At 42.6% G+C, this 15,114-nt stretch overlaps 1 pseudogene; it reads right to left on the minus strand.

Annotated features, from left to right (window-relative positions):
- Positions 1-11,841: 11,841 nt before the first annotated feature.
- Positions 11,842-11,959, minus strand: LOC126177470 (5S ribosomal RNA; annotated as a pseudogene).
- Positions 11,960-15,114: the final 3,155 nt, after the last annotated feature.

Genomic DNA, 15,114 nt, shown 5'->3' on the forward strand with positions numbered 1-15,114 from the left:
GCACCACGTATCCGCTAACTCCACGTCGAGCAAACACTTGTCCGCGCGCGAGAAACACTCCTAAGACACGCGCAGGAAGCAACAGGTGCGATAGCGGGTTACCCGTTAAGAAAACCACTTATTCTCTCGCCTCCCGAATGGGTACAGATGTCACGCTCTGAGAACACCATACTTTAGTTCTCAAACGGGTATGGACTGCAAACACTGTTGCTTAGCACGTCTGAGACTAATTACTTAATCGGTACCGGCCGGAGTAGCCGAGCGGATCTAGGTACTACAGTCTGGAACTGCGCGACCGCTACCGTCGCAGGTTCGAATCCTGCCTCGGGCATGGATGTGTGTGATGTCCTTAGGTTAGTTAGGTTTAAGTATTTCTAAGTTCTAGGGGAGTGATGACCTCAGAAGTTAAGTCCCATAGTGCTCAGAGCCATTTGAACCATTTGAACTTAATCGGTGCAGCATCTGCACTCACGTCTCATTTTGATACTCTCTGAAATCAGGATCTTAGTCGTACTACAATTAACAAACGCTTTCCCTTACAGGCTGTATACCGTGGGTTAACAGCGATGAACATACGGAAAAGGAGGGTGCATTTTTCCGGCTTCTTGTCGTAATGAAATACACAAATTCGAACTGATAGTTGTACTTTGCACCTTTTAACAGGTTCTGGATAATATAAAATAACACATTTTATGTTAACGAAGCTATTTTGAACCATGTATGAAACAAAATACTGCAAATTAGTACGTGCAGAGCGCGCGGAGATATAGTGGCATGAATGACAAGTCCTATAAATTCGGATGACTTCCTTACAGGGAGCGTTAGCTTCTGATCTAAATTCCTGAGACACAGAGCGGGTTATCATCGTCTGGCAATTGTACCATGTACATTGACAGGTATGTCTGATGTACGATCTTCAATAAGGCTGAAAAGAAGCCGCATTTGGCATTTCATGCAGAAACAAAATCGTGCTTCTCTACACAACCTCAAATATGCTCAATGGGTTTTTTTCCAAATTCTTTGCATTCTTATAAATGAAATTTGTTTCCAGTAGTCATTACAGCACAGATTATCTCTCTATTCCGCCCAACTTATATTTCTCTCAGCTAACGGAGATACGTGTAGAAGTCAAGATCGAGCGTCGTCATAATGGCCTACGTTCCAGGAGCTACACTGTCCTGACGTAAGACCAAATTTAATCCTACTAGCCTTACTTCACTATACAAGTCGTGTGCGCATGTGTGTGTGTGTGTCTGTGTGCGTGCATCCGCGTGCGTGTTTATAAGCTGGCTAAATGTGCATTATCAGAATGAATTTACCATGGATATCACGAGGCAGTGCAGTGGAAGTCATCTTGTAAGTAGGCTGTTTATATTTTCTTATTGGCAACGTTACGTAGCGCTCTGTATGAAAATCACTGGCTGTGCTGTGTGCAGCCTGTGGCTAGTTTGCATTGTTGTCTGCCATTGTAGTGTTGGGCAGCGGCAGCTGGATGTGAACAGCGCGTAGCGTTGCGCAGTTGGAGGTGAGCCGCCACAGTGGTGGATGTGGGGAGAGAGATGGCGGAGTTTTGTAATTTGTCATGAACTGCTATATATATATTATGACTATTAAGGTAAATACATTGTTTGTTCTCTATTAATATCTTTCATTTGCTAACTATCCCTATCAGTAGTTAGTGCCTTCTGTAGTTTGAATCTTTTATTTAGCTGCCAATAGTGGCGCTCGCTGTATTGCAGTAGTTCGAGGAATGAAGATTTTTGTGAGGTAAGTTATTTGTGAAAGGTATAGTTTAATGTTAGTCAGGGCCATTCTTTTGTAGGGATTTTTGAAAGTCAGATTGCGTTGCGCTAAATAATATTGTGTGTCAGGTTAAGCACAGTCGTGTATAAATTGTTCTAAGGGGACGTTTCAATCTAAAACATAACGATCTTAACGACCTTTTCGTTGGATAAACATTTCGCTAGCTATTTTTCCGTTATTTCCGACAGCAGCCCGATGCTATTAGACACAGACCGGATAACGTTACTACATCTCCATCTAATGTTGTACCTGCATTGGCTTCGCCCAAACAAGTGACAGTACACTGAATCGTATCAAAACCCAAAAAAGCGAGTGGTTGCGTATGACATCCATGTAATCATCAACGAACGTATTACTCCGGTTATTTTGCAAGAAGAATTCATTACCATTCCGAAATGCTTTGCTCGAGCAGTGTTAGTTTAACTTCTCCGAAAAGTTAGGTTCTACCTTTTCAGAATATTGTTGATGATGAATTTACCTGCTATAAACTTATGTAGCTTGTTTAAGAAGCCACACAACATCTGTTTGTATCCCATCGGTCCTTGCTTTCCGAATAGCCCTCGCCCATTAAAATTAAATAGCCGTATGATTGGCTTGCACTACAGAAGAGGCGCTGGACTAGCAGAACATTACATCTTCCCAGCATTCAGTCTCACTACCCAGGAAGACGTTGTGCAGTTCACAGCTAGCGGAGACTTGTTGGCTTTGGCTTCTCACGATGGCTTGGTAGGCTGAAGAAGGCAGAGTGGTATGCAATCTTGATAAATGGTAGCGGCGTTGAAATATGATACTGGGCGCTAAATACATTTATGTTTCTATTACAGTTGTGAGATTTTTGTGGGAAGAATTACTGAGAACCATGTGCCTGTTAATGGTACTCTAAAAGCAATGTGGATATAATCATAAAATTTAATCAGAGCTTACACTTCTTTTTAGTACAAAGTTATGTTGAAATTTAGTTTTCCTGTCTCAGATGTGTCTATCGGAAACTGCCATTTCTCTCTTTCAACAGTTAGTTCTTATTATGGTGCGTTTAATTATCTCTGCTCTATGATTTGCTGAGACAGTATTTGGTGAGTATCCTTCGCTAACCCCCCCCCCTCCCCCCTAAGAGAACGTTAGTTGTCCTTGTCGTTCGCGGAAGAAAGCCTGCATCAATGTTTTGGCCTTCGAGATGGTCATTTCCAAGAATATGCAGTGAGTTTGATCTGCAATTGGCCCCGATAGCTACTCGCTGAGACCATTACAGATAGCCCAACGCACACAGTCTAAGTGTCTAGCTTTTTTAAGGCATTTTGATAACTTCCCGAGTATACTATACGTTACACTATTTGTATGAAGTGCATAGCCTCTCCACAATCTACGATGGGTCTTTGGAGCAGTCAGCCGTCGATTAAACAATGATATTGACAACTACGATTCCAGCGATTACAAGAGATGAGTGAATCCATCATGGAAAATGAAAACTGTACATCGAGTTATACTTATTATTGCGCCACGTGTACTGTCGTGTCAGGATACACTACATTAAAACAGAGTACCCACTCTGTTCATTAATAGTGAGACGTGAAAATCAAATAATGACTGTATTATGTTATGGGGCGCATCCAGCCGAACATCTGAAGGAGAGGCGCAACTGGATAAGCTCCCAAAGCACAATTACTACGGTGGTTTCAGGAACACGGTGGCCTCCAAATTTAGTGGTTCTTATTAACAATTATGGCCATATCAGATTGAAGAAACTGGACTCAATCGGACAACTTACGCTTCCATCTACTCCATAGCCAAATATCCAGGATTTGGAGATTCTATACCACGACGCAGTACAGCTGTTCTGCAAGGTGAAGGGAAACTAAGACGCCATTATTAACATGGTTATATGGTTTCCAAGTCTGCAAAATAGACATGTTGTTGTTGTTGTGGTCTTCAGTCCTGAGACTGGTTTGATGCAGCTCTCCATGCTACTCTATCCTGTGCAAGCTTCTTCATCTCCCAGTACCTACTGCAAGCTACATCCTTCTGAATCTGCTTAGTGTATTCATCTCTTGGTCTCCCCCTACGATTTTTACCCTCCACGCTGCCCTCCAATACTAAATTGGTGATCCCTTGATGCCTCAGAACATGTCCTACCAACCGATCCCTTCTTCTGGTCAAGTTGTGCCACTCTTCTCTTCTTCTCAATCCTATTCAATACTTCTTCATTAGTTATGTGATCTACCCATCTAATCTTCAGCATTCTTCTGTAGCACCACATTTCGAAAGCTTCTATTCTCTTCTTGTCCAAACTACTTACCGTCCATGTTTCACTTCCATACATGGCTACAGTCCATACAAATACTTTCAGAAATGACTTCCTGACGCTTAAATCTATACTCGATGTTAACAAATTTCCTTCTTCAGAAACGCTTTCCTTGCCATTGCCAGTCTACATTTTATATCCTCTCTACTTCGACCATCATCAGTTATTTTGCTCCCCAAATAGCAAAACTCCTTTACTACTTTAAGTGTCTCATTTCCTAATCTAATATCCTCAACATCACCCAACTTAATTCGACTACATTCCATCATCCTCGTTTTGCTTTTGTTGATGTTCATCTTATATCCTCCCTTCAAGACACCATCCATTCCGTTCAACTGCTCTTCCAAGTCCTTTGCTGTCTCTGACAGAATTACAATGTCATCGGCGAACCTCAACGTTTTTATTTCTTCTCCATGGATTTTAATACCTACTCCGAATTTTTCTTTTGTTTCCTTTACTGCTTGGTCAATATACAGATTGAATAACATCGGGGAGAGGCTACAACCCTGTCTGACTCCCTTCCCAACCACTGCTTCCCTTTCATGTCCCTCGACTCTTATAACTGCCATCTGGTTTCTGTACAAATTGTAAATAGCCTTTCGCTCCCTGTATTTTACCCCTGCCACCTTCAGAATTTGAAAGAGAGTATTCCAGTCAACCAAAATAGACATAAAAATTTTAAAGTTTAAGTAAATATTTGTCGTGGAACACACAGAAAGTATCGTTATCATTGTAGCTGTTCACTCAGCATGTAGTTCTTTCGACATATGCTTTTAGTTATGATTTTATATGATCTGTGAATATTGTGGAAATACTGTAGGATAATGAGTACTCTGAGAAACTAATGACACATAGTTCATCAGACAAGATGTGGAAATTACTAACGTCCTCAGTTAAGTATAAGCAAGAAAAGAGAGGATATTCCCCTAGAAAAATGCGAAAAACATACGAAAGTTCGGGAAAGGATACAAAATAATGTATAATCACTGGACATGTAACAAACCACCATGACCATAACACATATTTCAAGAATTCTGACTTCAGATATTGGTACCGGAAAACCTCTTTCTCAACAGTAAAACCTTTAACTACTACACACACGTAGTGACGCATCCATGTCAAGGTTTTGATGAGCCCTTGCTGAATTATGGCCTGCCGTTCGTCTGACCTTGCAGGTGACCTTGAAGGCCAGTACATGCGGCAGATTTCTCCATTAGAGGAGAGCACCCGCATTGGTATTATCGTCTCTGAAAGGGACCAACTCTCGTAAACTGACATACGGCCGGGAGAGCGGTGTGCTGACCACATGCCCCTCCATATCCGCATCCAGTGACGCCTGTGGGCTGGGGATGGCATGGCGGATGGTCGGTATCGTAGGCCTTCATAGCCTGTTCGGGCGGGCTTTCGTTTTAGTTTAGAAAGGGGCCAACGTGGTAGCTCATCTTCGTGCATCTGGGCGTTCTTCAGACCACAAATAAAGGCATAACGTTCCATACATCCGTTCAGAATAATGATGTCCTAGACGACCACGAAACCGAACCGTGATTGAACCTGCTAAAAATTTCCATCCGCTCTGCCGCCCAACGAACATTAACCTGTTATCTTTGTGTATTTGTACTGTAAACTCAGCAGCTAACGGGCTCGTTTGTGCACTGATGTGTGGACAACTGTCCAACTACTTTTGTCATCTGATGTTCATTTTATTGGGTAACAACAAAGCCACGAAGAAGCTATATGGTTGGATATACACTCCTGGAAATGGAAAAAAGAACACATTGACAACGGTGTGTCAGACCCACCATACTTGCTCCGGACACTGCGAGAGGGCTGTACAAGCAATGATCACACGCACAGCACTGCGGACACACCAGGAACCGCGGTGTTGGCCGTCGAATGGCGCTAGCTGCGCAGCATTTGTGCACCGCCGCCGTCAGTGTCAGCCAGTTTGCCGTGGCATACGGATCTCCATCGCAGTCTTTAACACTGGTAGCATGCCGCGACAGCGTGGACGTGAACCGTATGTGCAGTTGACGGACTTTGAGCGAGGGCGTATAGTGGGCATGCGGGAGGCCGGGTGGACGTACCGCCGAATTGCTCAACACGTGGGGCGTGAGGTCTCCACAGTACATCGATGTTGTCGCCAGTGGTCGGCGGAAGGTGCACGTGCCCGTCGACCTGGGACCGGACCGCCAAGACCGTAGGATCCTACGCAGTGCCGTAGGGGACCGCACCGCCAGTTCCCAGCAAATTAGGGACACTGTTGCTCCTGGGGTATCGGCGAGGACCATTCGCAACCGTCTCCATGAAGCTGGGCTACGGTCCCGCACACCGTTAGGCCGTCTTCCGCTCACGCCCCAACATCGTGCAGCCCGCCTCCAGTGGTGTCGCGACAGGCGTGAATGGAGGGACGAATGGAGACGTGTCGTCTTCAGCGATGAGAGTCGCTTCTGCCTTGGTGCCAATGATGGTCGTATGCGTGTTTGGCGCCGTGCAGGTGAGCGCCACAATCAGGACAGCATACTACCGAGGCACACAGGGCCAACACCCGGCATCATGGTGTGGGGAGCGATCTCCTACACTGGCCGTACACCACTGGTGATCGTCGAGGGGACACTGAATAGTGCACGGTACATCCAAACCGTCATCGAACCCATCGTTCTACCATTCCTAGACCGGCAAGGGAACTTGCTGTTCCAACAGGACAATGCACGTCCCCATGTATCCCGTGCCACCCAACGTGCTCTAGAAGGTGTAAGTCAACTACCCTGGCCAGCAAGATCTCCGGATCTGTCCCCCATTGAGCATGTTTGGGACTGGATGAAGCGTCGTCTCACGCGGTCTGCACGTCCAGCACAAACGCTGGTCCAACTGAGGCGCCAGGTGGAAATGGCATGGCAAGCCGTTCCACAGGACTACATCCAGCATCTCTACGATCGTCTCCATGGGAGAATAGCAGCCTGCATTGCTGCGAAAGGTGGATATACACTGTACTAGTGCCGACATTGTGCATGCTCTGTTGCCTGTGTCTATGTGCCTGTGGTTCTGTCAGTGTGATCATGTGATGTATCTGACCGCAGGAATGTGTGAATAAAGTTTCCCCTTCCTGGGACAATGAATTCACGGTGTTCTTATTTCAATTTCCAGGAGTGTATCTGCAATGGCTGTAAAGTGCTTACTCTTTATTGACCTTATTTTGGATCATTACGGTCTTTTCATGTTTCTAGAATTCGTTACCAGAATTAATAGTTAATGGTTGATATAACCACAGTCTTTGCCCGATCAGTTTCAAGTGTTACGAAGACTCTGCTCTGCTAAACAGCGTCTTGAAGTGCAAACACGACTGACACTTTATTGGCCCTTTTAGACGTTACTGTACTATCAAAGCACACGAGCACTCTCCAGAAGCTGAACCGAAGGGCAAACATCGTAATGTTCTTGGAGTACCTTCAAGTGAGACAAGCACCCATCAAGAGAGAATTGCTTCAAATTTTTCACCCTACCTTGAAGAAATTATGGTGAATACCCGGCAGCCGCTCTATATCTCACATACTGCGCAATTTTCTTCTACTTGTCCTATGCCCACTACGCCAGCATTAATGCTCAAGTGACGGCATATGGCTGTAGGAGCGGTAATTGCAATAGATACCTAAAAAATATTTGAATAAGTTGACGTTGGTGGACCTTTGAACTTCGTTTATCAGCAGAATTCCTGGTGATGTAAACTCCTGACCTACGTCGAGGCAGATAAGTCAGTGATTGTTCAGTCGTCTCACGTGAAAACGTGTTATGAGTTACCGTGACGCACGTTTCTGTGGATCTTTTCCGTGGGAGCTGAAATCTTCGATCCTGTGGAAAACAAAATTTAAGGTGTTCACCGTCCACACAGTAGTTAAATCTACGTCTACTTTCCACAGATAACTTCGCAGTTCTTGGCAGAGCACTGTCATTGCCTACCTTGCATGCTTCGTTTGCGAATGATACGTGACAAGTTCGACAATCAGTAAGCCTCTGAATCAGCTCTACGTTCTCTGATTTTACCTCTATGTCATTTTGCGATACATATATCGGAAAAATAATATATTTCTTTACGTTCCTTGGTATGTGCATACTCAGAATGTTACTAAATTCTCTGTGGTTCACAGTTCTTCGGTTGTAGCGTCTGCGACTGGAGTTAGATTACGTTCTCATATATACTCCTAACGGAAACTATTTACTTAGGATCTGTTCACTCAGTCATAGTTTGGCTAGTGTCTATGTATAACTCTGTAGCCCTTGCACTTAAAATTGGATAGTTTTATAAATTTATTTTTCTGTCTGTTTTCGGTTTTTCCTCACCTCTCATGTTGCGGAATGACAGTGGGTATTTCCATCTGTTTGTGTCCAGTAAGGCACAGTCCTGCCGCGCCATCTGCCATTCTCTGCTCAAAGCGTTCTTGTCTACAACGTACAATGGCATTTTGTCAATTTATATTCAACGTCTTTCCTCTGAGATAATATTTGGTAAGTGTGTTCAGATAATTTCATATATGCTTCCTGTTAAACAGAAATATTTCCTACCTTACTCAACATTCCTTTAAATATTGCAGTCACTGATTTCTCTAACTAGTTTACAGAGGTAGGTTTCGGATGAAATATTCAATACATCACAGAATTGACTCAACTTGTCATCGACTCTAATTATGTGAATATCCAGTCTATAGTAGGTAATTTAAAATCATGTATAATCGTAGTACGATCCGGAAATATTCGACATTATCAGATCATACCTAGTACCCCAAAGTGGTCCTCCAACCCAGACACAATCGTAGGGACATTATTTTATTGACACTATTCGACATCTTGGAACTTCTAGTGTAATAGTAAAACGAAATGGGATTCACTTTTCCCCTCTCTCGAGATTCTGTACGAGACCATTCACATTCTTATCAAGGACGTAAAATGCAGATTTTATATCGTGTTACTTTAATTGTTCATATTAAACACGAAAAATTGAAGATAAGACCTATTTGACGATCAAAATAAAATTTATGTTAGTGGTCAATTTCTTCAAGTGCGGTATCTGTTAGGAGACTTAACGAGAACTATCCAGTTAACTTTTTACGAGGTGTAGCTATATAATAAAAGGGAATATTGTTATTAAATATTTCATTTCAGAAACATAAATATTTAGTTATTGTCGCCCTCAATACAGTCCCCTCCTCTATCCTTACAAGGCTCCATGCGAATTTTCCGTTGATGGAAACACCGTGGAAATCCATCGTTGATGACGCATGATGCTTTTTCTTTCCCTTTTAATGCAGTTTTGACCTTGGGCAATGGATAAGTCTCGTGGTGGTCTGACACTGGGATGCTGTACTTCATTAGAAACCTCTTAATACGCAATGCCATATGAGCCGGTTCGTTGTTTTGATGCAGAATCCGTGACGGATTCTTCCACAATTCGGGTCGGTTTTTTCTTAGTTTCTCACGACGTTGAGTTAGAATATAAAGCCTGTAATGTTGATTAATAGTTTGTCCTTCGGGAACCCATTGAAAATACACAATCTTGAACGGTTTGAAGCTTGATTTACTCATTCGACCGGTTTTAGCTCTCGCTGAAGTTGGGTGCATTCCAGTGCATCGATTGTCGTTTAGTACCTGGTTCATAAGTGAAAACAAAAGATTCATCAGATTTTATAGCTCTATGCAAGAAATCAGGATCATATTCAATGGTATTCAAAGTGTCAGTACAAACAGTTTCACAAACTTCTTTTGGTTCGAGCGTGAGAATTGCGGCGCGTTTCTTACAGGCTTTTCTCATGTTGAACTAGCTGCGTAAAATTTGCTTTACGCATTCTTTTGTCAGTTCCTAGAGTTTCAGCAATCATTCCAAACTTAGCCGACGATCAGATCGAATCAGATTACCTACTTTCATTCGTTTTTGATGCTGAGGGGCGTCCCAGGCGTGAGTTGTTGCCAACGTCCTCTCGATCATCTTGGAAACTCTTGAACGACTCTAAAACTCACGTACGTGATAAAGAAAAGTAGACTTCTTTTAGTAATAGATTTTAATAGCAGTTTTCCCAAGATTCACGTGAAACTTCACTTCATTTTGTGACTCTATTGTTAACTGAACATTTTTCCTGCAAAACAAAATAACAGCTCTTGCACAACGAAAAGCCACGGGTGCACTGATTTCTATGTACATCCCAGGGACGTCGCATTCAACATGGCGCATTCGACTGAAAACGCTTCACGTTTCACAGCCATTGGTCGTTCATCTTTGGCACATACGTATTTACTATGTGACAGGATCATTTGCCTTATGCTATAGCCACACCTCTTATGTTGTCATGTACTTGCACGAACATGACTCGAATATATCTGAAGGCTAACAAAAATATCCTGGTACAAAGGCGCTTCGATGCTCAATTCTGCATTGGCACAAATTCCTTATGCAGTACTAATATACAAGGAAGGCTAAAAATTCGAGGTGATTAGTTGTTTACTTACCAAAACACAATGGTTTTGACATACGCAAATACAAACTCGGCACTACATTATCTATAATAGGCAGCGGAGTTATCGGATTTCTCGAAAGTTGAAATATGTAGATGCCCCAATATTTCACGCGCTCACTGTATGTATGCCACCTATTACGAGTTTTTAGCGCAAAGCGCAATCATGTAAGTGTTCCTCATTCCTTTCGAAAGCTGCATCTCCACGGAATTCTGTGCCTTAACCTACTATTTGTGTTTCACTGTCTCCTGTGGAAAAAGCGACAGATTTTTACTGGGCACGTTCTGCGACGATGTTCAGGTAAGCGTGGCAGTGAAAGCATTGGTTACAAGAACGGCGTACTTTTCTTGTGGCCTTGTCCTCCGTGAGAACTGGATCGGAAACTTAGAGGACAAAGTGTGACTAAACTGAATAGAAAGCAGAATATTTATACTTTTGTAGTGGCGTGCAGCATTTATTTTATTAAACGTTTACTCACATCGTCGCATTATTAATTCTTCTAAAACATATTTATTTAGGCAACTTCTGTAATTCCACTGGTAAAACGGCAAACAAGCGTATCTCAGAAGTTCTCCTCCCACTGTACTACAGTATATTACAAGAAGTTACTTTGTGCTTAGTATTTCAACAAACTGCAATGTAACACAGACAATGCCGCGTCCTTTTAACCTGCATGTAGGATCTTATAGAGAGCAGTGAAAATAAAGAGCTTATAGATGAAGTGGCATCGTAAATAGCGCCGATAATTATAATAAATCAACGTACAAAATCGTTATGAAAAATCTGATACAGTTGTTAATATACTGCAGTCATATTCGTGCAGTTCTGCGAAACGTGACAAACAAAAACATTAAAGGTACAAAACAAAATATTTTGTGTGAACCCACATTGCAAATAAACAGGTTTTAAAAATTATCAACATTCCACATCTTCGGATCAATTTCCGAGCATGTAGCAAAGAACGCCATACATTTACTATCCGATACTGCTTATTACTTTACAACCATTGAGTAATGCGAGTCGGAGACCTTTTCTTAGTGCACTCCGTCTTCAGGCCACAAGTGGCCCATCGGGACCATCCGACCGCCGTATCATCCTCAGTTGAAGATGCGGATAGGAGGGGCGTGTGGTCAGCACACCGCTCTCCCGGTCGTTATGATGGTTTTCTTTGACCGGAGCCGCTACTATTCGGTCGAGTAGCTCCTCAATTGGCATCACGAGGCTGAGTGCACCCCGAAAAATGGCAACAGCGCATGATGACCTGGATGGTCACCCATCCAAGTGCCGACCACGCCCGACAGCGCTTAACTTCGGTGATCTCACGGGAACCGGTGTATCCACTGCGGCAAGGCCGTTGCTGTTTTTCTTAGTGCAGTTCATACATAAATATTCTGTGAGATGGAGAGAACATGTGACTCAAAAGTATGGAGTAATATTTAAGAATCAAGCATACATTCGTAACTGCAACTACAGCACCACGGTCATAGAATAATTTTAGTGTCTTTATAAGACCTATATTAGAAACCAAATTCCACAAATATCTAATACAAAGAAGAACAGATCCACTAGATAGAAGCTGAACGACGGTAGCAATTGCAAATCGGCTAGCAGCTGTATTGCTTTTGGCAGGCATGAGAAAGGCGAGCACCAGAGCATTTCAGCAGAAACTTCTTTAAGAGGAAATGAAAAATGGAAATTTAATCAATTACCTACCTATAAGCTTTCATCTCTGTTACGTAGGGTGTCTGATAATACCTGGACACACACACACACACACACACACACACACACACAAACACACATACATTCAAACTCGCGCATGCAAACGTAACAGAAAAACTCGTCACTGTACTAAAGAATCTCTGAGGTAAGAGATCCTAGTCCTGACTCGAAAGTTATTAGCCAGAACTGTTCTAATACCTCTCGCAGTGAATCTCTTCTATCACAGGCACTTTGCTCTCCATTTTTGGACGAGGCAGTATGAACCAAAACAAGATATAATTGTCCAGTAAAGATGGGCTCTAAAATGCTCACCTTAATAGCCATGAGCACTCGTTCAAGAGAAAATACGTATTACACAGAAGCAAAGGTGAACAAGTGCTCATAGTTCTTAAGGTATGCAGTTTGGGGCCCATTTTTACTGGACAATTTCTTTCTTGTTTTGCTCCTGACTACCACCTCCAAAAATATGAAAAGCAAAGAGCTTGAAGCAGAAGAGGATCACTGCCAGAGGTATTATAATTATTTTCGCTTGTAACTTTCGACCCGTTATTAGTTCCGATCTGGAATGCCCTAACGTTTATTCGAAGTCTCAAAGAAAGGAAACATCGACGTATTTGTATTCAAAAGTTCGCAGATTGCTCTGTTGTTAAACAGCAATGTATCTGCGTCCGTACCAACCTATAGGCAGTGGCTCCAAGACCAACAAGATGCCTACCTGCAGTTTCAAGTAAAGTCCGCAAGCACTTACTTTTCGGCCGCGCCAGAAGTGGTTTCTGGTGATATGGTCCTCGATTGTCACTGAGAAGCTCGATTTTGCTAAAATGTGTCTGCATAAAACACAGTTGAAGGCAGGAAAGTACTTGCGCGCTATTATACCACAACGAACACTTCCTTAGTAAGGCGACCAGCCTCGTTTAATTTGCGTCGAGGAGCTATTTCCACTGATTCCTTGACCTCCGTGTACTATGGCTGTGGAAATGATATGAATTTTAATGACTCTGGCGTATGGAAATGCAGTCGACTCTCGATAGTTCGAAGTTCACGAGACCTCAGAAAAGTTCAGAATAATTCAGAGATCAAGTTAACCAGAGTTCGAATGAGCGAGGCCTCATCAGGAGGAAGTAAAAATCAGAGTTTAACCAAATATATTCAAATACATTAGTTTAGTTAGTATTTGTTTGCAAAGGGACTCATAAAGTGACACTGAGCCAGCAATGAAAAGAATTTTGATTTTTATATGATTCATTAACTTTTATTTAACCATTTTTGACTAATGATATCTACAGATTTACTAAAATACACGAGAAAGGTTCAGTTTTAATTTTCAGTGAAATCAGAGATCTGTCCCTGCTTCTGCGACGTCCTTGTTCAGGCGCATTACTGCGACCAAAGCTGGAATAGACCATCGCCTACTTTCGTTCAAAGGGTATACCGTATTTCCTCTTTTGTTTCGTATTCGTTCTTTTCACAAACATGCAAAATTTCAGTCAAGGCACCACAAACTTGCTTGTCAAGACATACGAGATCAACATCGAGTCATAAAATAGGCCCGAATCTATTTTTTCGCACTAATACTGTTGCTGTTGATTCTGCAGTTTCTTGATGAAATAGTTAGAAATCGTTCTTCCATTTCTTATCAGTCATGGCCATCGTTGCAAAAACTTACGTTGGGCTTAGGACCATTTTCAGAGTCATCCATTATCATCGTCACAATTTCTTTTTGACAAAATGTATAAAAGTAAGCATATAACCTTCGACAGATTTTTCCCGCTGCGTTGACTAAGCAATTTCAATAAATATTACAGAAGGCGTGAGAACTCATCGTATACGCTTCCTCCCTTTGTATGATCACTTTTCAGCAATACAGTATTTCTGCCTCGGGGTGGTCAACAACGTTGATGGAGGGATCCCAAAAGTTTTCGCTATGTCCTTTCTTTTTCAGTCCGTATTATGCGACCTCAAGAATCTATCTCTTTCTGCGACCACCAAAGCAAATGTCCTTCGTTGAAGCCACTTTTTCAACTGATTTATGTATTTTGATACATAATGACGATGAGTAAACAAAGAAATTTCTCAAGAAATTAAATGACTAAACAATTAGCGAAACAATTGACAAAGTAATTCGAGTTACCGAGAGTTGTAACCACCGCTGGGTGGTCTGTTTTGACAATCACTTCAATTGATCTAGTTTCCCAAGATACGTAGGATATCTTCGATGGAAATGTTTCCAGGGGAGCACGCAACTAGTTCGATTTATAGAGATATTCGATTTATTGAGATTGAGACGACTGTAACCTCAAGTGTTTACATTTTACGGACTGTATTGTGTTTCACGCGTTTGTGCAGAGTAAGATGGCAGAAACATCTAATCTCTTCATTAATAAGTCTGCTTGTTGCCGATGTATAATAACTTATCGTTTGACGTTTTATAGGCCTTATTTGATACTTTCAGCCACTCCATTGTCTGGTTGCATCCTAAAGTGAATGTCTAATGAAGGTGAAATTATGTATTGCGGTGACAGAAGAACAGCCGCTAATTGGCGACAATCTTGACCAACATTCTGATTCTGCCATTCCGCCGAAGACAGCGACAGTATTGTGGGGGAAGGGAGGGGGGAGGGGGCAGTGACAAACGGCGGCGGGGCGGCCGTGAAAGGCCCCGGGTTATTTTCGCCAGCCCTTTCTTTCTTGCGCCGCAGTCATGCTCCACTAAGAGCTGTGACGGGCAGTAGCCGGTCAGCCCCTCTCGCCGTTTGCCGCCTAATGACCGCCGACGCCAGCAGCAGCAGTCG

Source organism: Schistocerca cancellata, chromosome 3, assembly GCF_023864275.1.
Source record: "Schistocerca cancellata isolate TAMUIC-IGC-003103 chromosome 3, iqSchCanc2.1, whole genome shotgun sequence".
Lineage (NCBI taxonomy): Eukaryota > Metazoa > Arthropoda > Insecta > Orthoptera > Acrididae > Schistocerca > Schistocerca cancellata.